At 39.9% G+C, this 27,945-nt stretch overlaps 1 pseudogene; it reads left to right on the top strand.

The window, feature by feature from the left end:
• Positions 1–10,705, top strand: part of LOC149229028 (uncharacterized protein At1g01500-like) — a 137,599-nt pseudogene extending 126,894 nt beyond the window's left edge.
• Positions 10,706–27,945: the final 17,240 nt, after the last annotated feature.

Raw genomic sequence — 27,945 nt, 5'->3', positions numbered from 1 at the left:
CTGTTGTGAAAGAACTTGACACTGAGGGGGCAATGGCTACTGGGGCTGAGGATGCATGGGAGGTTATGGCACTAATGCTTGAGGGGCTAGAGCACTCAGTTGTGCATAAGGAGAAGAAACAATTTGGTAGACAAGTTGGGGCCCTAAAAACATGTTGCTAGCAGGAGGGGCATAAGTGTTAGAGGAACAGGTGCCCCCATGCAAATAGCCATGACTTTGTTGAGTATATGGTGAAGGGTGTGAAAGGGTTCCAACGATACCGTCGATGATGTGAGATGCCCCCAGTGCATTGACACTTCCAGGACGAGGGGGGTCTAGAATGACAGTATAGACATAACCATATTGCACATAAAACAGGTCATATCCTGGAGTGGTTTGGAGAGCTTCTTCCCCAGTCTTGGGAAAATGGGATGCAACGTGTTTTCCAATGGGTGATAAAAGGATCCTGAGAAACTAGTCTAGATAGACATCGTCTTCGAAGGGCGGGACATGACATCTCCTCCTTCGATGCCACTCTTGAACATGGTCAGAAAGGCGAGTGGCGGAGGACTAACAGAATGAGGTTAATAGCTCTGTATCAGTGTCGTACTAGAGAGGTAACTGGAAATATGAGAGGAACGCTTTACCAAGCATCGTGAAAATGGAATGAGATGTGGTGAGCTAGTCTACATACCATTTTGTAGTGTCTCCAGTGAGCGTGCATTGGAATACCTAAAGAGAAATGTTGTCATCAGTAATATAGTTGGATTAACACCACATGTGGAAGGATTGAACATGGTTGGTAGGATCCTCTCCAACATTACCATCAATCTTCGGGATGTCTGAGGGTAGCTTAGTCGACATAGAAGGCCAACCAACATCATGGTGTATGGGGTCGTTTATCAATTGGCTAAAATCTGGTAGACTTAACCCAGCCATAAAAGGGAGCATGGGGATTGTCGGAATGGTTCCTGAGATTGTTCTAGTTGATGTGACCACCGGGATCGAACTGGAGCCAAGATCAGGTTGGGTTCCTGCACTAGATATGGGTCCAGACATGGTGACGATATGTAGTGAAGGAGGCTCAGAATCAGATAAGGAATTAGAAGAACCAGGAGAAGTGTTGGTATGGGGACTCGAAGGGCTATGAACTCAAACCCGACAAGGAGGGGTAATATGCCTAAGCAGAAACTTAGGGTGAAGGCCTAATAGTCTTTGCGACAAACGCCTTGGTGGCACAATGGTGGTAAGTCACACGTGACATGGAAATGGTCAAGGGAGATCAACAATAATGAGGGGAGATAAAATTATTATGTTAAGTCTTGGCTTGGCGGTGTAAACCAAGCACCCTTTGCTTAAGATGTGCTTGTGTTTGCAATTGTATTTATTGATTAAGCCCAGATTGTGTTTGTAAAAAATAAAAAACCTTGCTAAAAATAAATTGAAATTAACAACAAAAAATGAACAACAAAACAATTAACTAAACCCCACCCAAACTAGGTTTGCAAACAATGTGCTGGTTGGTGGCTAAATCGATGGAAAATACACTAAAAGGGTCAAGATATCTAAATTTCAGTGTGACTGGGATCAAGTGATGCTAAGCTGTTGGAAAGTGGTGAAACAACAACAAAAAACTAGAGATGAAGATTGCTGCAAAAAGATAGGGATATGTGTGAAACACCTAGGGAAACCGATGGGACCCTAAGGCCAATGACCAAACAAGTTGTGACATGAAAATATGGATGGTGACAACCTATCTTTATAGATTTGAAACAAAAGGGTACAAATCTGGAAGATATGGGTGAAAGTGTTGCAGAAACTCAGACTACTCACTCAGCTAATCTCCTCTTATAAAGGTGGAAGGGTAGTAGAAGCCCTAGGGGGGGTTAAATTCCACATCGATGAGTAAATCATAGCATATCAAGACCTAAGACGGATGAGATAGAGGTAAAACAACCCAGCAGGAAGCTCTCTGCAAAACCCAAAAATAGATATGAGAAAAACCGGAAACCCAAAAATCATAGGTACTGATCTGTTTTCAGGTGAGATTGTACTTTTTGGGCTGAAAGGTGCACTCTAGCCTCCAGATCGCACTTTTCGGGCTAAGAAGTGTGATTTCTACTCGTGGATCCTGGTCGGAAAATCTCGGAAAAAATTGTTGCCTTTGTCGCGACTGGGTCCTATGACCTACAGGAAAGACCAGAAAGCTTGCGGAAGTTAGAAATTTAACAGATCTAGGGTTAAAAAGCTAGGAAACATTAAGATACTTGAAAAAAAACCCTAAGCTAAAAACCGAAGGTCACCCAAGTTTCTGGATCTGAAGTATAAAACTAGTGGAGTCGCCAATTTTGTGATTGACAACACTCAGAAAATCCCTAGCATAGTCGCCAATTTTGTTGTAGTGTTTTCTTCTCAAAGGTGTACAAAAAGAACCCACTTAAGATTGTGAATGACAAACAATATCAACAATATAAATGGCTACTAAACATTGTAGATCTATAGCAACTGATAGAAACAAAACTTGCCAAAATTTTGATCTAAGCCACAATCATAGTTAAACAGCAAAAAGAAATAGTAATAACTCTAATCATCCAATGGAAACCATATATACAAAGAATAATTTTATTATAACACCTATGAAGGGAACAAATATATGTTACCAGTCCCCCTCTATGGGATGGGTTCTTGGCTATCCTCAAACGCCTTCAGCTTGTGTAGAGTCTCTCTCCTCTATAATGTATAAACCCAACAAAAGTATGGTGTGCGACAATGAAAATAATCAAAAGTGAATAATGAATGAAAAACCCTTCTATTTATAACAAAATATTGAGCTGTCCTTGAATAATGAGCATTAATATGTTGGCATTATGATACAAGTGTTTTCCTTGATGGCAACTCACTCACAGGTCAGTTCAGTTTTTATGAAAGGCAACCCACAGTGTAACAAGCCATTGATATGTAACAGGGCATTGGTACAGAAGAATAGGAAGATAGAACTAAAGTCTACTAATCATAATGAAGAAGTTGAAGTTAAAGTATGATGAAAAGCAGTTTAAGATATATACGCAGGTCCACTTAGTCAAAACATCTTATACATGTAGGTCCACAGAACAAAAAGCATGTATACATATACACGCATTCCCACAAGAGGAAAAGTGCATACAAGTTGGAAAATCAAGGAATTTCAAGAGTAGAGAATACCAAGGGTCAATACCATGGTATTAGCCCATAATATTGAGAGGAGTAACGACTATTTGATCCAGCCCAAGAATACCATGGGTCCTAAGTGGTTTTGGTCTGAGGTATTGAGAAAGGCCTAAAACTATATAAGGAGGAGAAGATCATAAGGCCAAGGTGTTCAAGTGAAAAGGGTTTCTATGGAATACTTCTATCTGAAGTATATTTTATGTTGCAGGGGCTATGTTGGTGATTTGATCTGAAATATTTTGTGCACCTTGAAATCAATGTTGGATCAGGATCATGAGACCTGAAATAACCTATCATTGAATGATCTAATATTGGTTGGGCCAGATCTAATTGTGTACACCTATTTTATTCTTTGAATGTCATGATCTAGGTTTATCTGATGTCCAGAATAGCAGTGAAGTTATGAGTTAATATTTGCAAATGTGTACGCTGGTTCGCTTTGGTGAATTTGTGTATACACGCCGGTTCGGCTCTTCCAAGTAGCATATGTGAAAGAAAATTATGTTGTTTAGAGATGACTGATCGATTTGATCAGTATTGTTGTTTTACTACTGTCTGCCAATGAAGTCTTCTTAGATCTGAATGTAAAACTAAATGCATAAGGAGTTTGATATCTAATTGATTGATTGTATAAGTGAGAAGGGCGATCTCTGCCACTGCCTATGTAAGGCTCTGTAAATTAACAATAAATGTTCAGTATATTGTTGTTTGGTACAATCTTGATTTAGAAGTTTTTTGCTCCAGTAGTTTTGAAGTTATACGCAGGTTTGATTAAAGGAAGTAGCGTATACACGCAGGTTGGGTTCAATAAAGTAGCGTATACATTCTGATGCATGATTTTTGAGGTTGCAGCTAGTTTTAAATGATGATGCAGGTTTCTAGGTTCAACACAGTGCTCTGGTGACAATGATCTGATTGTTCAGATTAACTAATTTTCGATTGATGCAGTTTGAGTTTCAAAGTTTCTGATGGGTCCAGTATGAAAATTTGATGAAATGAGGCCTTCATGTGTACTTTTGTGTACCAGGATCATCCAGTCTGAAAATTTATGAAACGTGGTCCCTGGAGGAAGAGAGAAGATCGTAGCCCTCTGTAGGTCAGTGCCTACATACTAGTAAACACATTAGCTAGTACAAGAGCTAGGGGGTTGTAGCTCCCTTCCAGTAGAAGCTGGAAAATGAGAGAAGGTTGTAGCCTTCTGCGGGTGGGTGCCTTTGTTTTGGTATGAGTATGCACCAGTACAATATTGTAAACAAATTTTCTTATTATTAAAAGAAGACAGAGACGACAGCGACAAGTGGTTTTCACCCACATTTGGTTTCCACCTTAAATCTTGGTGTTCATGTGTGTTGCTTATGTGTGATGGTTTATTATGTTTTTACTACACTATTTAATAAGTTATTGATGCACTGGTTATAGATCAACACCTGATAAATTAACTAAATCACAAGTTCTCTGGGTATACGCCAATTTCACTAATCACAGTAGCGTGTACATGCTAGTTCGCTTCACATAAGTAGCGTATATAAATCTGTTTTGGAAATGAAAAAATATTGATCTGATAATACTGATTCACCCCCCCCCCCCCCCCTCTCAGTATTATTTACAACAATTGGTATCATAGGAGGTCCTTCAGAAGAAGCTTGATTGCTTGAAGCAAGATATTTCAAGATGACTGATCACGAAGGCATGGGATCCATCGGACCATGATTAGACCACCAATCTTCAATGGGAGAAACTTAGTATATTGGAAAATAAGAACTAGATCCTAACTACAATCACTTGGAGCTGATGTTTTGGAATTGTGGAAGGAGGATATCAATTTCCAGTAGCAATTCCTACAGACTCTACAAGTAAGAAGTTATACGAAACCAATGCCAAAGCTGTCAATGCATTATTAGGAAGTTTGTCTAAATCAGAAAATCATTAAATTCATGCAGCTCAAGACAGCTAAAAAGATATGGGACAAAATAATTCAGAGCTACAAAGGAGACTCTTAGGTAAAACGTGCTAAGCTTCAAACTCTCAGAATTCAATATGAAACTCTTAAGATGCATAGTGATGAGAGTGTTGCTAGTTACTTTTTACGTATAGATGAGATTGTTAATTGTATGAACAATCTAGGTGAAGAGATAAAGGAAGCCACTTTAGTTGAGAAAATTTTGAGATCTTTGTCTTCTAAATTTGAGTCAAAAGTGTCTGCCATAGAAGAAAAACAAGATCTTCAAACTATTACTTTGACTCAACTCCATGGAATCCTAACTTCCTTTGAAATGAAAAAAGGATGTCCATCAGATATGAGAAGTCGCTTCTAAAGAATCAACAAAGGGAAAAGAAAAACAAGAGCACAATGAATTAGAACACATTTCAGAAAAAGAAGATGAGGTAAATTTTGTCAAGAAGCTTCAACGGGGTTCTGGAAGATTCAGAGGTAAGCTACCTATCAAAAGCTTTGCTTGTGGTAGAGTTGGCCATAATGCTACCAAATGTCCTCATAAAGATAAATATGTAAAAGGAAAGGAATTTGCAAAAGGAAATAGAAAACAGGTTGTGAATAGAAGGAGTTACTATACGCATGAAGATAGTGATGGCTTATCCAATAGTGATGAAGATGAAACTGACCAAGATTATAGAGTACTCATGGCTTATGACATGATTATTTTTTGGATGCCTTAGAAGAGGAAGACTTTCTTGAATAAATTACTAAACTCATATGCAAGCTTAAAAAGGCTCTCTATGGTCTAAAACAGGCTCCAAGGGCTGGGTATTACCACCTTGACAAATATCTACAACAACAAGGTTTCACAAAAGGTTCTGCAAATAGCAATTTATACACAAAGGTTGAAAATGATAAACTACTGATTATTGTTGTTTATGTTGATGATATCATCTTTGGTAGCAATGAAGAGTCCATGAGTTAGAATTTTTCTTCAATAATGCAGCAAGAATTTGAAATGTCCTTACTTGGTGAACTTACTTAATTTCTTGGTCTACAAGTACAGAAAACAAAAGATGGTATCTTTCTTTCAAAAACCAAATATCTCAAGCAAATCTTGAAGAAGTACAGAATGGAAGATTCTAAACCAATATGTAATCCAATTGTAATAGGATGCAGTCTCAGTTCTAACGATGAATCACCAACAGTAAACCAACCAACTTACAGATCTATGATTGGGCGTTTTCTTTATCTAACAAGTACTAGACCTGATATCATGCATGTATTAGGAATTGTTGGAAGGTTCCAAGCAAATCCAAAGGAATCACATCTCCAGGCAGTCAAAATAATTTTCAAATATCTTCAAGGCACTCAAGACATTGGACTATGGTATCCTAAAGATACAGACCTTACTCTTCATGCATATACAGATGCAGATTGGGCAGGAAATGTTGATGATCGAAAGAGCACTAGTGGAGGTGCATTCTATATGGGTTCTCGGTTAGTGTCATGGTTCAGCAAGAAACAAAGTTCGATTTCCTTATCTACAATTGAAGTAGAATATGCGGCTGCTGCATCTTGCTACACACAACTACTGTGGATGATGCAAACATTGCAAGACATTCAGATCACATGCACTCCACCCATCTCCATTCTATGTTATAATGCAAGTGCCATCAGTATTTTGAAAAATCTTGTCATGCACTCCAAGACCAAGAACATACCCGTTAAATACCATTTTCTATGAGAACAAGTGCTTGAACAAAAGGTTAAATTGGAGTATGTTCCCTCCAAAGAACAGGTTGCTGATATATTCACTAAACTACTTCCCAGAGAAACATTTGAATATCTCAGACAAAAGTTGGGAGTAGCTGCTGCATCATCTTGCTGTTAATCCAGTTTTCAGAGGAAGGTTATTATACATAGGTTTCATGAAGTATAGTCACATATACATGCGGGTTTCTGTGGTTGAAGGAGCATTTGTGTTTTTCTGATAGAAAAATAGTGGGTAGCATAGGTTCAGGGGGAGCATTAGCCTTCACTCACATTCAACATTGTTGGCATCATGGTTGCTGAGTTCAGCTATGGCTTAAGATACTTATATCATTTGTTGCATAAGTCATGTAAAGATCTAGGGTGTGATATGACTTCTTCTGTCATGGTCTATATTTCAATGAGTCCTATTGTACATATGATGTAATTTGTATCCCCACTTTGCATGGGATGGATAATGTATTTCTATCATGTATAAAAAAAACGGTATATCCCCATTTGGTTGGGTGGATGAGTCAAATATGGTGTATCCCCACTTGGTTGGGTGATTGATGTATGTATAAGGCATTGATCATAGGGAGGTTATACTCACTTATTTGAGTTATAGAGTCATGTTATTCTTTTCAAACATATCTCTGCAAACTCTGAATGTACTTAGGGGGATCATGGCAACATAATGTATATCAAAGGGGGAGAATAACTTGGTTCGCCCTTTGCCCTTGATGTTAAAGGGGGAGAGTATTTCGGTGTTGCTTGTTATCTCCAACAGTTTCTACAGCTTGCAGTAATCAACACCAGCATAGTTTCCATCAAGTCCAAAGGAGGAGATTGTTGGCATTATGATACAAGTGTTGTCCTTGATGGCAACTCACTCACAGGCCAGTTCAGTTTTGGTAAAAGGCAACCAACAGTGTAACAAATTCATTCAGATGTAGCAGGACATTGGTACAGAAGAACAGGAAGATGGAACTAGAGTCTACTAATCAGAATGAAGAAGTTGAAGGTAAAAGATGGTGAAAACAATTTTAAAATGTATACATAGGTCCACTTAGTAAAAATAGCTTATACTCGTAGGTCCACGGAACAAAAAGCATGTATACATATACATGCACTCCCACAAGAGGAAAAGTGCGCACAAGTTGGAAAATCAGGAATTTCAAGAGTAGAGAATACCAGGGGTCAATACCATGGTATTAGCCCACAATATTGAGCAGAGTAATGACTATTTGATCCTACCCAAGAATACCACGGGTCCTAAGTGGTTTTGGTCCGAGGTATTGAGAAAGGCCTACAACTATATAAGGAGGAGGAGATCATAAGGCCAAGGTGTGCAAGTGAAAAGGGTTTCTAAGGAATACTTCTATCTGAGGTATATTTTATGTTGCAAGGGCTATGTTGGTGATTTGATCTGAAATATTTTATGCACCTTGAATTCAATGTTGGATCAGGATCATGAGACCTGAAATGAATTATCATTGTGATCTGATATTGGTTGGGCCAGATCTAATTGTGTACACCTGTTTTATTCTTTGAATTTCATGATCTGGGATTATCTAAAATCTAGAATAGCAGCGAAGTTATGAGTTAATATTTGCAGATCTGTACACTGGGTCACTTTGGTGAAGTTGTGTATACACACCGGTTCGGCTCTTCCAAGTAGCGTATGCGAAAGAAAGGTATGTTTTTCAAAGATGACAGATCTATTTGATTAGTACTGTTGTTTTACTAATGTCTGTCAATGAAGTCTTCTTAGATCTGAATTTAAAACTGAATGCATAAGGAGTTTGATATCTGATTGACTGATTGTATAAGTGAGAAGGGTGATCTATTCTACTGCCTACGTAAGGCTCTGTAAATTGACAGTAAATGTTCAGTATATTGTTGGTTGGTACAAACTTGATTCAAAAGTTTTATGTTTCAGTAGGTTTTAAGGTATACACAGGGTTGATTAAAGGAAGTAGAGTATACACAGAGGTTGGGTTCAATAAAGTAGTGTATACATTCTGATGCATGATTTTTGAGGTTGCAGCTGGTTCTGAATGATGATGCAGGTTTCTGGGTTCATCATAGTGTTCTGGTGACAATGATCTGATTGTTCAAATTAACTGATTATTGGTTGATGCAGTTTGAGTTTCAAAGTTTCTGATGGGTCCAGTATGAAAATTTTATGAAACAAGGCCTTCATGTGTATTGTTGTGTACCAGGAGTATCTAGTCTGAAAAGTTATGAAACATCGTCCCTGGAGGAAGAGAGAAGGTCATAGCCATCTGTAGGTCATCGCCTACCTACTAGTAAATGCATTGCCTAGTACAAGATCTAGGGAGTTGTAGCTACCTTCCAGTAGAAGCTGGAAAACGAGAGAAGGTTGTAGCCTTCTGTAGGTGGGTGCCTACATACTAGTACGAGTCTGCACCAATACAAGATTGTAAACAGATTTTCTTATTATTAAAAGAAGACAGAGATGACAACAACAGGTGTTTTTCACCCACATTGGGTTTCCACCTTAAATCTTGGTGATCATGTGTGTTGCTTATGCCTAATGGTTTATTCTATTTTTACTGCACTATTTAATAAGTTATTGATGCACTGGTTATAGATCAACACATGATAAATTAACTAAATCACAAGTTCTATGGGTATACGTTGGTTTCACTAATCACAGTAGCATGTACACACTAGTTCACTTCACATAAGTAGCGTATATAAATCTATTTAGGAAATGAAAAATTATTGATTTGATAATACTAGTTCACCCCCCCTCTCAGTATTATTTCCAACATAATAAAATATTATTAACCCCATTCTTGGAATAACTACTTGGAATATTTGATTATATTTGGTTAGGAGGGAAAAAATATTTAGAAATAATAAATAAATAAATGATTTATTTATCATCTCAAGGAATTAGTTAAGGAATAATAAACAAATAAATATTTCTTTAATTATTCCTAAGGGATTTAGTCGAATTTGACAAAGAATAATAATTAATTAGTGATTAATTAATTATTCTTAGAGAAAAATAAGATAATTAATGATTTATCTGTTTATTTTTCATGATTGGGTTAAATATGACAAGGAATAATAATTGAACAATGGTCTAATTAATTATTCCTAGAAGAAAATTAAATAAATAGTGATTTATTTAATTATTCTTGATGGATTTTATTATAAATTACTTAACAAAGGTGGTTTATTAAGTAATTTCTCACAGTGAAAGTAGTTTTACTATGGTAAAATTGGCTTTACATGGTGTACTTCTATCCATCTAGTAAATTAGGTTAGATAATCAATTTTTTGGTGATAACAAATGGAACCAGGATCTCACTAGTGGAATCAGTGTCCCTAACCCTACGCATGAACAATGTCAACAAGGAATTGACCGAGGCCACTTATCTGAGCACGGACAGTGCTTGAACCACCGAGACTTTGGATTCTGAGGTGTATTATGATGAAGAAACCTTGCTACTCTACAGTGCTCTAGAGAGGCTAGAACAGGGGTTTGATCATTTGGGGGTTAAGTAATTATGGAGCATGGATTTATACTCGAACATAGGACCAGGCAGTTTCCCTTTTCGCAAACTGGGTAAGCAACAACATGATTTCTCATTGGGACCTACTTCTCTGGAGGTTTATGTGGTAGGATGCTATGGTGGCTTGCCACTTATTTTGACAAAGATCATGTTTCTTGTCTCATGATGGAATCAACAGAGGTGGGGGACTTTGGATGTTATTCCCAAGGATGAAGATGAGACATAGAAAGAAAGGATTAAGACCATTGTTTTGAGTGGCCACCATTCACATTCACATTAGGTATGTTTTTGTGTTGGGGTTTTTTCACTTTACATAATACGAACTTCCTTATGCTTAGATCGCAGGTCCAATGGGAAATTATAACTATGAACACTTTTTCCTAGCCTCATCTTCTCTTGATTACTATTGAACCTGTTGATAGTGTTGGACTCGCCAACATGTCAGTGGATCTCCCTGGTAAGAAGTCCCAACTAGACCTTAGATCATTTCATGTAGGAGCCCCAACAGTGGTTCGTACAGTATCGACCTGACCCCGGTTGCACACAAAAGCAAGTAAGATATCCTTGTTACTGGCAAGGGTGTGACATGCGCAACAAGACAAGGAAGGTGCATGAACGGTTCTAACTCATGGAGAGTGGGGTGAGTGTGCCTCTTGGAAAACTGTGAAAGCACATGGCTAAGAAGGGAACACACGAGAAAAGATGCATCACAAACTGGAAAGAATGTAAGCTAACAATCCAAGGTGATGGTTAAACCAACACCACATCATATACATAAAGACTCCATACATGCATGTGTAAACAAACAGATACATATATCATTAGAGTAAACAAGTTAGCTGAAATGAAATAACAACATGTGCATGAAATGTGTTGGCTTTGTTATATTAAGTAGTGAAAGTTCCAATCATACAATACAACCATGACTAACCAGTAGTCTAGATAACGTAATGTTATAGTCACTACCACCTGCTCCTCCAAAGAGATGTACTAGCTCTGCACTGTGGAGAAGCCAAGGCTCGTTACAATATTGTCCAAGCTTTCTCTAAGATACTCTTATCAGAAGCTTGGTTGTCCAAAAGCATCTACAATGAGTTATGAGGTACTATAAATAGAAAAGTGTGGGTTGACCCTTGACATTCCCCTTCGTGACTATTCACCTACTCTCATGACTCTTCAACTACTCTATGAGTGTTACATTCAAATATCAACACTTGAACTTCCACTTGAAAATATGTTACATACAATCTACACATGTACCCATGTGAGATAAAATAGGCTTGATCAAGCCATGCAAGACATCACTAACACTCAGACAATTGTGGTAAGACCAACTCTTCGACATCCTTGTGATGATCAACAGTGACAAATTGATGCCAAGCTTGATCATCTGTGATGGTGTCCGTGCACTTCAATGGTGACATCCCGCTAAAAGAGAACTCTTTCCTCTGTTGCATCTGGGTACACTGATATCGATCCTCTATCAAACTCATTTGATAACATGCGCATCATCATCTTGAGTGCAACTGGACTAGCAACATACTGGTGCATAGTGTCTGTGATGATCTTCGAGTTTTTGATGGTGACCACGTGCATCAACTTGTCAAAATACATGTTCAGCTCTAGTCGGACTTGCTTCTTGTCTTTGCCACGGTGAGTGTGGCAAATGGGTGGGATCGCATGTGTGTGCACAATGACATCCATGCTCCTAAATACCCTTACATGCGATTGACAACACTGCTCACCCTGTGTGCTCCATGCTAGCAGCTGGATGGTTCAATAACATGTATGGGTGTAGTTTCATTAGTATGTTCATGTTGTGCCTCCTACTGTACCTATTGTTGGCTTAGAGGGGCTTGACCCTGGTTCAACTTTAATTTATCCAAACAAATCCCTACACTACTAGCCCTTTTAGCATCAATCCATGGAGCGCAGACTAAATTGTCACCCGAAGCAGTATGGAGGTGTTCTAGAATCAAGTTTCCACACCCAGAGATGATTATGATGTCGTTTTATGCCCTAACTCTGCCTTCGCGTAGATTGATAAGACTTTTAGGTCTTATCAATATACTTCTCTTAATCGGCCTCTAGACCTTCACAAAGGTCTACGTCTATCATTCGTGGACCCTAACTAGGCGAATCAACCACTTACGCGCTTCTGTAACTACTCTTACTTTCGTATTTACATGGATTGGCTTAACTATCTGATAACTTCGATATGCGTTAATATGTTCCTCGCGCAAACATATATTATTACATGTGTATAGATAACAATGTAAAACATATAGATTCGTACATAAATATAGCATTAAAACATAAACCCATTATTTAGCATAACATAACCACATTTATTCATAACAAGAGTAAATAGATCAAACACAGATATTTCTTTATTAGTACTTCATATCTTCTTACAAACTCTAACTACCCCGCACACTCAGCTGTGGATTTCTACCCTAGGCCTCTGCGCACACAACTGCAGAGCCTTTATTCTACTTCTAAAACCCTTCACCCTTTTCGCTAATGGCCTATTGCATTCATCATTCTTTCCAAAAACTGCCTTAGACTCTTCTAAGGCTCTCCTTTTTATACAATCCGATGGTCTGCGGACCATGGGTAGATCTTCTAAAGCTGACACAACTTACATAACAGAAGGGCAGAAACCCTTTTTGACACTTTACATCTACGTGCTCCGCGACCAAAAATTGCGAAGACTTTACACTTTACATACAAAAACTTGGGCTTTCTACCCAAAAACTTGGGCTTTTAGCCCCAAAATTAACCCTAGGGGACCCTGTCCCAACACCTATTCCTGCTACAACTCCTTCTCTTGTCTGTGTAGCTCCTGTTCTTCCTTGGGTTGTCGCTTCAACACCTGCAACTCCTTATGTTTCTCTCTCTACCTTCGCATGATCCTATTATCGCGCTATCACATCATAGCCTCAATCTCCAAAGCTGCTTTCATCACAAGTGGATCTGCTTGAGCTTGCAACTTTGTTTCACCTCTGTGTTGTCAAAAACAGTCCTCTTGCATTTTTTGCAAGCAAGTGTGCTACCTTTTGCTACTGCTGATGGTGCTACTTGTTGTGATGTCACTATGATTTCATTTTGAAATCCTTATCCATGAACAACTTGATGTCTTTATGGATAGGCAAGTTCATAGGCACTTGATCGACTGCACCCCCATTCATGCTCTGAACGGTGTCTTCGACTCTGCTCTCCTAGAAGCCATTGTACTTGTGTTGCTAAGAGGTAGACAAACACCTGTGATACCTAGAGACATAGCAACACTTATTACAAGCAATATGTCATTCAAAAACCAAAACAAACTGGAGAACTGACATGTAGCATACATGTGTGACTGTTTGTGAAGATTGCATAATTTTCACTGGGAGACTGGGAAACTGACTATGAAAACTGCGTAAGGCATAGTCCAGGCTGTCGAAAGGCTAACTGACTGCTATAATTGTGCAATGCATAGTCTAGCCTGGCCTGTTGAGGACTGAAACTACACAATGTACAATTTTAGTCAGTAGTGACATGTAAACTAGCAAACTGCATTGCGCAGTTTCTGGGGCCAGCAAAGCACTGCCTCCTAGAATTACGCAATGCAAGCCTGGAGGTTAGTGTTGGGCCATAATTGTGCAATTTCTAGAGGGAAGGTAGAGCCTTCACTTCCAAAAATGTGCAATGCTAGCCGTGTAAGGCAAGGCTTGGGCTAAGGGAGCACAGACCCACCGACGGGTGACAAAAGACATGAGAAGTCTAGATGCATGGTAAAACTAAGTGTAAACAAGAGTGAATAATCATACATGAAGATAGCAAGTGCAGGATTCAGAAAATGGGAAAACATGCATGTTTGTGAAATGGGTTTTCGTAACGGTGATTGTCAGTGCAAAAAAGTGTCAAGCATGAGACAACAGTGAGATGCGAACAAAAACTAAAACGATGCTTCTACAAGCTAACATACATCGAAAGGACAACAGGTGCTCATTGAAACCACGCAGATAGCACTAACACAAAGCAAAATAGAAAAGGAAACAGAACTGCAATGCAAGACATGAAAAGCAGACTTACTCTGAAACAGCTAAGCTGAAAGTGCCGAAGACTCTTAGATGCATTGTGGGCTATCAGAGTTGCAAGGTTGATGTGAGGTATGAGCTCTGTAGTGTCTGGTTGATCAGTTTTGATAAGATCAAGGTTATGACGTGCATGCCACAAATATAAGAAAAAGTGACACTTGGCGAGAGGTTTCTAAAATGAGCTTTGCATGTAACCTCCAGCTGCTAAGAGTAGATCCCTAGATCTAGGGATGCCTTTTGCATGTTGCTTTTGTTATTCTAGAAAGAGAAACCCATGCATGCAAATTAGGATAGCTCAATCTTGGATGGGGCTAGTCGATGTTAAGGCACATGTAGCAGTCTACAAGCCTGGGAGAGAATTTGCATAGTTTTTGGGCTGAGCAGAGCTAGTTGTCCCAGAGGGATTGCACAATTTCTGAGAGGAACAGGTGACTGTCTCCTAGGATTGCGCAATTCCTTGGTTGAGCAGCTATCCTCGGATGAATTTCACAATTTTTTAGATAAATATTGACATGCAACATTGCGTAATTCTTGAGCTCAGCAGGTTGGGCAGCTGATTTGTGCAATTTCTGGAGGGAAGGCTGGTTCCCCTCCATAATTGCACAATTTTTTGCGGGAGCTTCTTGGCTAGCACATGGTCTAAGTCTAGAAAGACAACTAGTGATGGGAAAGAAGCAAACTAACATGCACAAGCTGGCAAGGTTCTAAAAACCAATGAAGCCTATGTACTTGATAGTGCAAGACATGCTACTAAGATGGCTGGTAGGGAGGCTAAAAAATGAAGCTAAGGAAAAATTTTGGAGCGTGGTTGTAGCCGCTACAACACTTGGTGACACACTGGTAGAACTCCAGCTCTCTGAATGGACCTTGTTCGTGAAAATAAATTCTAACACCTCCGGAAGTATTGTTTAGTTCTTTGTTCATCTTGGTTTCCACACTTGCTCGATTGTAAGATGTAGCTTCTGCCAAGCTCTTGATTGGTTCACACACATTCCAAGCCAAGCCAACATAGTTGTTTTGATTGCAAATGAGGGGTATATTGGTGCACAAGCAGTATGGTCATTAGAGTTTTGGTTTCATCTCTGGTGTTTCTCCGCTACCACCAGGCCTGGACAGTACCCCAACGGAGTCAAGCAGGAACACAAGCATCGCTCCGCTGCTAGTGAGCCTGGTCAGTACCCCGGAAAAGTTACTTGCATCACCTCTCTATGCAGGAAGCCTTTATCTTCTTTCGCCTTATTCATTTTTTCATTTTTACGAATTTTCACTTTCTCTTTTTTTTTTTTTTTTTTTTCATTTTTCATAATTATGCATAGCACTTATTCATTTTAGAGGCAGAAGAGGGATCTCGAATTATTGAGAGCATAAGAGGTTGTTCCTTCAGAGAAGTAGTTTATATATACGTCTAACATGATTTTAATGTATTCCCCCTCACCTTACTCTACTTGACTGCGCTGACAATGATTAATCCATAAACAACCGACTAGAGTAGGTGAAACTAGTTAGAATGTAAGCATTGTGTTTTCACCAAGGTCCACTTTAAACAATATGTATTTTCCATCGACATATCATGGAATGAATATAAAAAGTTCTTCATACAGAGGAAAGACAATAGATAACCAAGTATTGATAACTGCAAAAGTCCTCTTGTACTTTACCCAACTTGTTTCAAGATTCACACATGGTTTCATGTGAAACTAACCTACGAACGTAAAAAAAGCATACCAACAACAAAACAAAGCAAGAGAAGAAGTAAATTCATAAGCAAAGCGAGAAAGAAAACAAACAGGAAAAAAAAAACATGCAAAGTAAGAAGTAGACATTCATGCAAGGAAACTAACCAAAAGAAAACACTACTCCTGCTCCTAAGCTAACAGTGTATGGGTCTTCTCACGTGAAGTGATACTTACAATGCAGCTGCCAACATATTGGTTGACCCATGTTGGTGAAGGCATGGTTCATGAACAACACAACTATGCGAACCAGCAAACATAAAAGATATAATAATGAAGAGAAACACACTCCGAGTTTATATGTGTCCACAGAACATAAGTGAGTGCAAGTGCATGACATGTGGTTCGTGGACTTATCATGGTGTCATGTAACACTACGTGCAGATGTTAACCATATGCACACTCTTGACTGTGACATGCAAGAAAATGAAAGAAACAAAGACAACTTGTGTTGCACACGCGTGCTTGCTGTGTAACATTCCTCTAATGCATGAGTAATGGGATTGTGAATTTCGAGTGGAGGAAGTGAAATATGAGTGTTAGATTGATCTTCCGTGCATACAGATGAGTGATGAGGAGCCTTGGGTGTTTGAACAAGTTCCTGATTAGAAGTGAAACCAACCTAAAGACAGCAAGGGCCTGACATTACCATCAACTTGGGCTGAAGTTCCTCGACAATCTGTGGGGTTTCGACTTCATTGAAAGATAGATCATTGTAGACCAGTGTCTTTGAAAAATTAACAACAGTTGAATCAATATCGCGATCAGATGAAGTAGAGAGATCACGACAATCATGATCAGAAAATTTAGGATGTTTGTCAGCATCCTCATGATTAGATGAATCACACAGAGGGGTAGATGAGAAGCAAGGATGTTCATCCAATGCATTTCCAGAAAAAGCAAATAAAAAATCAAGTGGATTTTTAATTAATGATTGGTCCTCTCCATTTTTGGATGATGGGCTGACATCTAATGTGTTCCTTGAGAGATCAAGAATGGGTGCATTCGTAAATGGAGATACACATGTGAAATCAAGGATGGAAAAATCATCAATGATGTCAGGGAAGAAGGGAGGAGGCTCAGATGGAAAGGATTCATCGTTCGCCGAGGTTTGATGCTCAAGCTACCAGTCACACTATTCATGAATGACAGCGCAGGTTGGTTGTGCAACACCAACTCTGTCGATAGCTTGATCCTCATTCATAACAAGAGTAGAGTCTAGAATGGAAGAACACAAGACAGTGTCATTCAGAGGATCATCAAAATATGAAGACGAAGGTTGAGGTACGAAATACATGTGATAACCCATGGGATTCACAACCCAATCTATGCAACAATTGAGAGAAGTCATGTTGGGAGGACGTGACAACTGAAGGAATGCATGTTCATATTCTCCTACATCACTCTACGGTGGTGGAGCTATTTGATCAGGGGATAGTGAAAAATCATTTGTGACAACGATCATGTCCATCTGTGATTGCGCAACTCGATCACCGAAGTATGCTAAGTGGGGTTTGAGCTTGAGCTTCTTCTTGGGATTGATAGATTTGATATGGTAATATTCAAATCTGTCCATGAGACACTGAAAATTCATCTGAATTTTTAGGGCTTCAAACATGAATAGATGGAAGTGCTCTAAAAACTCCATAGGTGATTCGTGCGGGGCCTTTCATTGTTTTAACAATTTTTTATCAAGTGCTTCAGGATCAAAATGGTTGAAAACAAATTTGATTATATTATTGAACCTCTTGAATGAGTGCATGGAGTTATGAGGTAGTGGGCCACACCATTGTAATGAGTGGTCGCAAAGTTTTTGTGCGAGCAACAAACAAACCTATGTTTCATTAAAATCTTCCATGCCCTTCATGAGAACATGAAAATCATTTAAGTGCTCAAGCCAGACCACTTTGCCTTCACCATCATATGTGATTTGTGACAAGTGATCCTAGAACTCCCTCTTGATGTGAAAGATATGTCCATTGGACAAACATTTCAAAGGGAAAACTATAACAAACTCCATGATAGATGTACGAAGACTCAAAACATATTATTAGGACTCATCTTGTCATATAGCCCTCCTTCTAGCACCAAAATGTTGACGGTGCTGGAGCCATCAACATGTCAGGGGATCTCCTCGGTAAGAAGTACCAACTAGACCTCAGACCGTTTGGTGTAGGAGTCACAACAGTGGGTCATACGGTATCCCCTTGACCACGGTTGTACACAGAAGAAATTAAGATGTCCCTGTTGGTAGCAAGTGTGACATGTGTGGCAAGCCAAGGAAGGTGCATGAATGGTTCTAACACACAGAGAGTGGGGTGAATGCACCCCTTGGAAACCTATGAAAGCACGCTGCTAAGAAGGGAACACATGAGGAAAGATGCATCTCAAACTGGAAAGAAATTAAGCTAACAATCCAAAGTGATGGTTAAACCAACACCACATCTCAATAAGATTCATACATACTTATATCGAAAGAGTCCATACATGCATGCGTAAACAAAAAAATACATATATCATTAGAGTAAACAAGTTAGCTAAAATACAATAACAACGTATGCATGAAACGTGTTGGCTCTGTTATATTAAGTAGTGAAAGTTCCAGTCATACAATACAACTATGACTGACCACTAGTCCTAATAGAGGAACGTTACAGTCACTGCCACCTACTACTCCGAAGAGATGTACTAGCTCTGCACTGTGGAGAAGCCAAAGCTCGTTACAATACTGTCTAATCTTTCTCTAACATACTCCTATCGGAATCTTGGCTGACCAAAAGCCTCTACAATGAGTTATGAGGTACTATAAATAGAAAAGGGTGGGGTGACCCTTGAAATTCCTCTTTGTGACTGTTCACCAACCCTCATGACTCTTCAACTACTCTATGAATGTTACATTCAACTATCGACACATGAACTTCCACTTGACAAGATGTTACATACACCTACATGTGTACCCATGTGAGACAAAATAAGCTTGAACTAGCCATGCAAGACATCACTAACACTCGAACAGTTGTGGTAGGACCAACTCTTCAACATCCTTGCGATGATCAACCATGGTGAACTGATGCCAATCTTGGTCGTCCGTGATGGTGTATGTGTGCTTAAATGTTGACATCCTACTGAAAGTGAACTCTTGCCTTTGTTGCATCCGAGTACACTGATATGGATCCTCTATCCAACTCATCTGATAACATGTGCATCATCGTCTAGAGTGCAACTAGGCCTTGATGATGTACATCAACTTGTCAAAATACATGTTCAGCTACAGCGAGACTTGTTCTTGTCTTTGCCTCGGTGAGTGTGCCAAATGGGTGGGATCACATACGTGCGCACAATGACATCCATGCTCCTAAATACCCTTGCATGCAATTGACATCACTGCTCACCCTGTTTGCTCCGTGTTAGCTACTGGATGGGTCCATAACCTATATGGGTGCAGTTTCATCATTTTGTGCATGTTGCGCCTCCGGTTATAATTGTTCCCACTGCAACTCCTTCTCTTGTCTATGCAGCTCCTATTCTTCTTTGAGTTATAGCTTCAACACCTACAACTCCTTGTGTTTCTCTCTATGCCTTCGCATGATCCACTTATCACACTGTCACCTCATAGCCTCAATCTCCAAAGATTCTCTCATCACAAGTGGATCTTCTTGAGCTTGCAACTTTGTTCTGCCTCTGCGCTGTCAAAAACTGTCCTTTGGAAGTTGTCACATGTAGGTGTGCTACCTTCTGCTGCTGCTAATGATGATGCTCATTGTGAAATTTCTTCCATTTCATATTGATATCTTTTTCCATGAACAACTTGATGTCTTCATGGATAGGCAAGTTCATAAACACTTGATCGACTACACCCCCAGTTGTGCTCTAAATGGTGTCTTCGTCTCTGCTCTCCTGGAAGCCATTGTACTTGTGCTGCTAAGAGGTAGGCGAACACCTGTGATACTTGGAGACATAGCAACACTCATGAAAATAAATCTGTCAGTCGAAAACCAAAACAAACTGGAGGATTGACATGTAACATACCTGTGTGACTGTCTGTGAAGATTGCACAATTTTCACCAGGAAGCTGGGAAACTGATTGCCAAAACTGTACAATGCATAGTCTGGGCCGTTGGGACACTAACTGACTGCTAGAACTACAAAATACATATTCCATCCTAGTTTGCTGAGGACTGAAATTGCACAATGCACAATTTCAGTCAGCAGGGACATGCAAACCAGCAAATTGCATTGTGCAGTTTTTGGCGCCAACAAGGCACTGCCTCCTAGAATTGCACAATGCAAGCCTAGAGGTTAGTGCTGGGCCAGACTTGGTAATTTCTAGAGGGAAGGCAGAGCCTTCACTTATAGAAATGCACAATGTTGGTCGGGCAAGGCAAGGCCTGGGCTAAGGTAGCCCAGACCCACCGACGGGCGACTGAAAACATGAGAAGTCTGGATGCATGGTGAAACTGAGTGTAAACAAGAGTGGATGATCATACATACAAACAACAAGTGTAGGATTTAGAAAATGGGAAAACATGCATGTGTGTGAAACAGGTCCTCACAACAACAACTGTCGATGCAAAAATAGTGTCATGCATGTGACAACAGTGAGAGGCAAACGAAAACTGAAATGGTGCTTCTACAAGCTAACATACATCAAAACAACGACAGGTACTCATTGAAATCAAGCAAACAACACTCACATAAAATGAAATAGAAAAAGAGACAAAAACGCAGTGCAAGACATGAAAAGCATATTTACCCTGAAACAACTAAGCTGAAAGTGCCAAAGACTTATGGATGCAATGTGGGATTTCAGAGTTGCAAGGTTGATGTGAGGAATGAGCTCTATAACATCCGGTTGATGAGTTTTGATAAGATTAAGGTTATGACACACATGCCACAAATCTATGAAAAAGTGACACTTGGTGAGAGGTTTCTAAAATGAGCTTTGCATGTAACATCCAGCTGCTAAGAATAGATCCCTAGATATAGAGATTCCTTTCGTGTGTTTCCTTTTTCTATTTCAGGAAGAGTAGTCCATGCATGAAAATCAGGATAGCTCAGTTCCAGAGGGGACAATTCGACCTAAAGGCACATGCAACAGTATGCAAGCATGAGAGAGAGATTTGCGTAGTTTCTGGGCTAAGCAGAGCTAGCTGTCCCAAAGGGATTACATAATTTTTGGGAGGGATAGGTGAATATCTCCCAGGATTGCACAATTCCTTGGCTGAGCAGTTGTCTTGGGATGAATTGCACAATTTTTAAGAGGAAGCTTGATAGGCAACATTGCGCTATTCTTGAGCTCAGTAGGTTGGCCAGCTGATTTGTGCAATTTCTTGAGGGAAGGTTGGTTTCCCTAGATAAGTGCACAATTTTCTGGGAGAGCTTCTTGCCCAACACGTGGTCTAAGTCTGGAATGACATCTTGTGAGGGGACAGAAGAAAAATAACATGCACAGGCTAGCAAGTTGCTGAAAAACCAATGAAGCCTATCTACTTGATAATGCAAGACATGCTGCTAGTATGGCTAGTAGAGAGGCTCCAAAATGAAGCTAAGGGAAAATTTTGGAGGCTGGTTATAGTTGATACAACAGGACCATATCGTGTCTAGAATGTGTCAGTATTTTATTTCTCTAGACATGTTTTCTATTTTTCACTCATAATTGCACTTTGGTCATAGTTATCCATTTTTTCTATTTTGGGGTTGTTTTTTGGGAGATTTTACAGGTTAAATTGGTTGGATTGTGTCAATCTAGGTTTATTGGGTTAGAAGCTAGTATTTGAGGCATGTTCTTCCTTTTGCTTGTGAAAGTCCTTTGTTTTGGGCACTTGTGGTCTTACGATTTTGTGTTTCATTCAAGTGTTATAGATTGTCCAATGGTTTAGAGCCATTGGGTACTCATTGTTTGGTATTATTTTCCCAAATTTTAGAACCCTTTGATCTCTCAGGGAGATTGGCTCATGCAGTTTGAGATTTGTGCCCAAAAGTCATAGGGATCTGGGTTTTCTAGAGAATTTGGGGTCTTCAAACTTTGGTGTCATCCTAAAATTTGAAGGATTTTCAGAATAAAAATTTGTTGCCACAATATGTATACAACAAGATGAAGGTGGTTTTTCTTGGGTGTTGAATTACTTGTGAGGGAAATGCGCATCTCCATTTTATTTTCTGAAATGGGTATTATTTTGAATTCGAAGGGAAGCCTGTACACGATGAAGGTGTTGATTATAAAGTTGGTTGTGTGGTTGGGATGGCTATCCTGTGTTGCTGTGGGGCAGCTTGAGGTGAGTGAAGCTGTGACTGGTTTCGTTAATTTTCCAGAGGTGGGAATATCTTGCATCGGCAATTTAGCGGAGTTTATTACAAGTATCTCCAAAGGGAGGCTACATCTCGAAATGGGTGCCAGGGATGTTCTGGCCACCCTAAGAGGCCGAGAAGTCGAGAGCTTTCATGGTATTGGACTCACCACGTGTAAGAATAATAACAAAGATGCTTATGTTGTAATGCTGTCATTTGACAAGCCCAATTCTTCGATGAAGCAATTCATGAAGTATGTGTCCAATGCCCATAACGTGCAGTCCATCCTTTTGCAATGCTTTCCTTCAAAATTTGTTGCATCTGTTCCTGAGATCTGTCACTGCAATGATGGATGAAAATGCATTGAGGTCATGACTCTTCTTGCTCATCAGATGCATGAACACTAAAATCACTTCCTTCTTCCACATGCCTACTGCCCTCTATCAGTTGCCTGATAAATGGCTTCCTTGGGGTTTCAGGTGCTATTTAATTTGTTTTCCTTGTTTGTGTTTGCAGATTTGCGACAAAGGAGCTCATTTGGATCGAAGGAGCGAGGGCATCCACAAACTTGCGTTGGACCTAAGGTAGGGCCTAAAAACACTTGTTTTCCATTGTTTATAAAAGCATATTTAGAGAAAGATAGTGTCTGGTTGGTTTGCTTATCATTAGGTCTTCTTTAGATTCTAGGAAGGTCTATCTTGTCCGCAAGATCAACTTATTCCATGTGACAAAATGGCGACTCCACTGGGGACTTGATTGTTTTCCTTGTTTTTACTTTGACCTGAGAAACTGTGTTTTTGTTTCTGTTTTTGGCTTGTTGTGTGTAAAATTGGGTAGAGTTTGTAGATCCTGGGTTATTTTTTGTTTTTCATAGCTTTGGGAGAGGACCGCACCCTAACCCTTTGACACAGTGCGTACCTATCCGCACCTTTGCTTTTAGCACAGAGCGGGACCGCACCTGTGTCAACTGTGGGCCTGCGGACCCTGTCAAAATTTTGAAAAACCTAAGATTTCCTCTGTTAGTCAGCTTAATTGTGTTTAGAAATTGTTATCCACTGCCCAAACCTGCATATAACCTGTCAGAAGCTTTCCTTAGGTTGATTTCATTAGTGTTAGGGTTTTAGGTGAAATTCCTAGGAGTTTTGCTTGTTGGGCTTGTTTTTCATTTTGGTTGTGTAGTGGCTCTGAGCTTAGAAGTTGTAGGGACTTCAGATCACCTTAGTGTCTACCAGCCTTCTTATGAGTCTGACCATTTATGAAATCTCCCCTTGTTGAGGAATCCGCTTTGAGTTTTCTCTTTACAAAACTTCGAAAAGCTTGTGTTTAAAAGTTTGGATTTTCATTTTCAAAAAGAAAACAAAATTGGTTGTTCTTGACTGATTTGTGATTCTGCATAAATTGGTCCTTAGCTTACATCTAGCTAAGTAATACATCCTTAAAAAAGACATCTAGTAGGCTTTGAATTCAAATAGGTTTTTATAATTTATAGATCTCAAAGTTAGTCATTTCCATAGTTTTGAGTGTTTTATAAAAAATATAAAAAATCTCTTTTGGAAAAAGTTTGTTTTTTGTAGTGGTTGAGTGCTTTGGAACGAAAAAGGGAATTTTTTGTGAAATAACTAGTTGTCTCGTTTTGAGTGCATTGGAAAGGACAAAAGCTCTTCTTTTAATTTGTTTCTTAAGAAGGATTTGTGTTTACAAAGTATTTGCATTCTCAAACTCTTTCTTAGTTTAGAAGTTCATCAAAGAGAAAAAGATTGTTTAAATCATCTTAGGTGCATTTTTAGTGATTTTGAGTCGAGTCTTCATACCACGAGTTTCATCTCCGCACCTTTTGACTTAAACAAAAACCAATAAAAATAACGCTTAAAGTAAAATTCATCTAGTGACATTTTCATTTCTAGGGCTCTAATACACCAACTTAGCTTAGGCTAGTGTCTTGGAGTAGGAGAGTAATTAACTCTCCAAGACAGCAAAAACAAACAAGTAGTTGTATCTTGTGGTAGGGAAGAAATCCAATTGTTGCATTTATGCTCTGGAAAAGCTCCTCTTAAATAAGAAGCACGAGATCATGCCCGAACCAATGTGGGAATCAATCCCTCCACATTGGGAACGACGCTAGATATTCACGTATTAAAAACGGTAAACCTCGGATTAACCATCGTCGAGGAGCCTGGGGTCACTTGTTGGTAAACCTTGGATTATGTCAAGGAGCCTTCAAGGGGATTGAGCTTGCTACTCTGCCCTTGCGTGCATATCAGATCGTAGACTGTTCCCCCAGGTATATTTGTTTTAGTTGGTAACCTTAGTGGCCATATTCTTTAGGATTCTTCCTAAGGTGACAGTGGTGGGAAGATCCCACTATACCTGGAGCAGACGTCGGCTAGACTCACTTGGATTTTCTGGGGGGTTCTCTTCACTCGAGACAGTTAAGTGGAGGAACTTGTGCCAGTCTATTCATTAAGCAGGTTGCCGGGGTAACTGTTCCAACCGCCATTTCTGTATTGAACTCTGCGACGTTGGATTTCATCACCAATTAGTGTTTTCAGTACGGAAAGTTACTGTTTATGTGCATTTGATCTCCTAGATTCTTTAGGCGTGTGATTCAAATTTGTTTGGTTCTTTAGAGACTTTAGGTGGTTTTCATTGAGATTTTACTTTGCTTGCGTGTGAAGTAGTTAAAAGTTTTTAACTGTGGTTGAATTACCAAGGTAGTCCCGTAGACTTCGGGGCCAACCTCCTGAGTTTTTAAACGTGGCTGAATTACTGAGGAAGTCCCGTAGACTTCGGGGCCAACCTCCTGAGGAAGTACCGAGCCAGCTTGAAGGCTTGAAATTCCTCGTAACTCATAGAGACAGTAGAGTTGGGTCACCTGAAGAAGGAGAATCTTCTTTGATAGTACATCCTGATTTTCAAACGTTAGCGGCAGATTATAATCCACAGTCAGTGTCTGTTTCTGAAGTTACTGGTAGCTTTTCATCTACCAGTGATATAGGTGAGGAACCTGAAATATCCAAGCCTGAAAGTGAATTTGCTACTACTCCGACATCGGGTTTGTTTCTCCAGCTTCTAGTGGTCCTGGTTCACCTAGGTTAGAAAAAGTAATCACCCAAGATCTTCCTTCTGGACTTATTGCTATTGAAGAACTTGCTATTCCGGAAGAAGAAGTAGGCATCCCTATCAATTTTTTACAGTCCACCTAGGAGCAGTACTTGGTATCTTCCTTTGACTAATTTCTTAGAAAACCCAGGGTTAAGTTTTTCGCCACCTCGTGCTCCTTATCACCCAACACCTAGAGGTTATTATCCTCCGTTAAATATGTCAGGACAGTCGTCCATGTTTACTCAATCGCCTGAATCCTTTTTGTACGGTGTTCCCTCTGTTCCCTCTGGGTATCAGTCCCTTTCTGGTATTTTTTTCAGGAGCATCTCCTCAACCCATTGAGCAAGGGTTATTAATTGTAAGCAATGGTACTAAGCCGTTGAGCATAGAAGACATTCTCATGATGTCAAGTTCTATTCCCAATCCTCAACCTCAAGGTGGCCAGTTACCGCCTGGGGGGCAGCCTCAATTATCGCCTAGGGGGCAACCTCAAGGTACACAATTTGCATCTGGGGGGCAACCTCAAGGACAGTACATACCTATGGGACAGTACGTTCCTCAAGGTCAAACCCAGACTCAATATGTACCCCAAGGTCAACCCCAGTATCAATTTATACCTCAAGGTCAACCCCAGTATCAGTACGTGCCTCAAGGGTATCAACCCCAAGGTCAGTACTCGAACCAAGGTTTCCAACTACCCTTCGGTCAAACATATGTTCAAGGAACGGGAAATGTACATTTAAATTATCAATCCTACCCTCAACCCGGTTATGGTCCTCAATATTCTCAACCTGTCATGGGTCAGTACCCCAGAATGAATATAGTGCGGGATCCATCGCAAACTCAACAGGTGTTGCAGCCAAATGTACAATTGTCATCTCAAACTGGACAACCCTTAGTTTCTGGTACACCCCAGAAACCAGTCCAGTCTAACATTCAAACTTCTGTACCTTCGGTAGTTTCTCAGTCCGGGCGTAGTACGCCTCGTACTCCGCCTCAAACGACTGCTACAACTGCCGCAACATCTGTTCAATCTACCCCACCTACTTTTGGAGTATCGATAGCTCTGGTTTCTACTGTTCCCGTGTCTACTCCTCAGACATCTTTGCCACCGTCTAGATCTACGATTCAAACTTCGGTTCAGATGCCTATAGGACAACCTGGTTCAAGTACGGTTGTCACAAGTCAACCACAATTTACTTATCAACCGTACCAGGGACAGTACCAATTCGGTCCTACTGTGCAACAGCCAGTCTATCAGTATCAACCGTACCCTGGGTACACTTATCAACAACCTCAACAACCCCAGTACGGTCCGGTTAATCCTGGTTTTTCGGGAGGATACAATATCCCAAATGCAATTCCTATTCCTAGTTATCCTGGATATCCTCCTCCTGGGGCTGGTCTCATGACCCAGAGTTTTAGGGACCCTAATCGTCAGTTACCATTTATCGCAACTTTGGACTTACCTGACTTGTTGCGCCTAACGAACTATCCCATTAATTATCTTTTGTTTTGGCCGCCAATGCCGAATAAGTTTCTCAGTGACATTCCTAAGTTCGAAGGTAAATCAGGAGAGGACCTGTCAAACCATGTGATGACTTACCACCTCTGGTGTGCGTCTAACTCCATTTCAAATGATTCAATCCGTCTTAGAATTTTCCAGCGCACTCTAATTGGTCTCGTGGCCAAGTGGTACATTGAGTTACCGCGAGGCACTTTTTATAATTTTAGTCAGTTAGCTACCTCATTTTTAACTCATTTTCAGTTACCAGTCCGACATGACAATGGCACGGAATTGTTAACTTCGTTAAAACAATCGACATCCACTTACATTTCAGATCATATTCATGAGTGGAGACGTTGAAAGCGTTTAGTGAAGGTGTTTATTCCGGATCAGATCTTGGCCGAGTGGTTTGTAAAATCTTCGTTGCCAAAGATCATTGAAGATGTAGCTAAAGCCAGAGTGTTACTGAGGAGCAAGTAATTTCTCAAGCACAATACCTTGACTTGGTATATACTCAGTCAGGTACATTACACGAGAAAATCCCCGATCTTCCCAAGCAAAATCAAATCGTTGGAGCTCCTTCGAGATCTCATGCCGCCAATGGTATGATTGGCACGGTTAACACTAAAAGTAAGAAGAAATCTTCCAAGAATTCTTCTCCTATCATAACCTTGCCTGATTCCCCAACAGGAGATTCTTCTGCAAAGTTTTCTGCCGATATTCACGTTGTAGAGTCATCTACAGCCAAATCAAAATCTGGTGGGAAGAAGAAAGGAAAGAAGAATAAAGCGGACAAGAATTCAAAGGA

The sequence above is a fragment of the Pinus tabuliformis genome, chromosome J (genome assembly GCF_031772625.1).
Source record: "Pinus tabuliformis cultivar Carrire ecotype Pingquan chromosome J, CPIR1, whole genome shotgun sequence".
Taxonomy (NCBI): domain Eukaryota; kingdom Viridiplantae; phylum Streptophyta; class Pinopsida; order Pinales; family Pinaceae; genus Pinus; species Pinus tabuliformis.
Note: the sequence above shows the minus strand (reverse complement) of the source record. Positions and strands in the feature narration are given on the sequence as shown.